Below are 1,861 nucleotides of genomic sequence, written 5' to 3'. Positions count from 1 at the left end.
TGACTTTCCCCCACATTCTAAAAAAAAAAGTACCTCGTGCAGAGCAGTAAACTATGCTTCCTACTCTAATAATCATCACCTAGTTCTGCACCTCTCAAAAACCTGATATTTAACCAAGGCATAAGAAACATCAATGCTTATAATTACTGTTTTGGATTTGCAGCTGGGTTTTTTTTTTAACACCCCATTGGGGGAAGGGGAAAAAAAAAAACTACCAAGAGATCTAAAACAATGTTTGTTTATTTATTTATTCCCAGAGCACTGCTCAGCTCTGGCTGATGGTGGTGCTGAGGGTTGAGCCTGGAATGAAATGAGGGTTGAGCTCAGGCATGAAAATCTTTTGCAGAACCATTATGCTACGCCCCCCCCCCCCTTAAATGATGTGCATGTCCGGCTACTCCATACAAGCCACTGCCTCCATTCACTCTCCAACCCCTCCTCATCTAAAGAATATGGAACCTGAGTGGAAGGGAGGGCTTGAGGATTAAGTCAGGGGTGAAGATGACATCTCATCTGTCGGGCCATACAGAGCTATCATGACACCAAACTGCCACCAAGCATACACACAACATGGGCTTCAGAAGTACTCAAGTCTTCCCACTCTTGTAGGGTTAGAAGGGGCTAAAAGTCCTCTAAGTCAATAAGGACAAAAGCAGGACAGGAATATAGTCCCCACAAAAGTGAGGCTTTGCTTCCACCTGGCTGCTGCTGTCTTAGGCTTGCTGCCTGCTGTGGGGCATCCTCTCCTGGCTCCACCACGGCAAGGTACTAAAATAAGGAGAAAAAAAAAGCACGCAGTGGTTCCACAACTTACATACCGGAGATGTCTTTGAACGAGCTCCATTTATTCCGCCCAGTTTTCAAGACCAGATCTGTTTGTTGTTGTCCAATATATTGTATCATCCAAAATTTTCCTTCTTTGAGGAGCTAGGTGGTGGTGCACCTGGTTAAGAGCACACATTACAGTGTGCAAGGACCCAGGTTCAAGCCCCTGGTTCCTTCAAAAGCAATGAAGCAGGGCTACAGATGTCTCTCTATCTCCTTCCCTCAGTTTCTCTGTCTCTATCCAGTAATAAATAAAACAAAATTTTCCCTTTTATAAGCAAAATGAATCACACACACACACACACACACACACACCTTATTTATTTTTTTCCTTTGATGTCCACTATAGTGTTCTGCTCTCCACCAAGAGAATTATGGGGGGGGGGGGGTATAAAAGAAAACCAGTAGGCTTTAGTCCTTCTTTTTAACTGTTTAACTTTATTACTGTTGCACCATTTATACAATTACATATAATTTCAATGCATCCATTGTACATCTTTTTAAATTTTTTTTTTCCATTGTTTCCAATGAGTGGTGTGTTGGTGTCTGGGACACAGTATGGAAGAGAAACTGGAACTGCAGTGAACGCAGACTTTATTTATTTATTTATTTATTTTTTATTTTTTATTTTTTTTCATTTCCACTGACCAATAAACAGAACTACAGGTGCACCCAACCACGGACATGCATTAACTCGTCATGAGAAATCTAGGGAGGCTACGTAGGATGAGAGAATGTTGTGTTACTCCCAAAAAGACCTGGGGAGGAAGGATGGAAGGGTTGGCATTGAGATACATGGACAGGCTAAGTGGGCAGTCTGCAAGTTGGCATCCATCCACAACAATAAAAAAAAAAAAAAAGAAAAAGCAAGGTATCAAAATCAGGAAGGCTGTAAATGAAAGAGAGGAGAGAGAGGTACAGTGAGAAAGAGAGAGAGAGAGAGGACACAGAAGATACTGCTCTCTTTAATTATAATTTGCCTGGGTCCCAGGCCCCACGGGCAGCATGAAAGAAATCATCACCCCAGCTCTCCCCG

The sequence above is a fragment of the Erinaceus europaeus genome, chromosome 5, assembly GCF_950295315.1.
Source record: "Erinaceus europaeus chromosome 5, mEriEur2.1, whole genome shotgun sequence".
NCBI lineage: Eukaryota > Metazoa > Chordata > Mammalia > Eulipotyphla > Erinaceidae > Erinaceus > Erinaceus europaeus.
Note: the sequence above shows the minus strand (reverse complement) of the source record.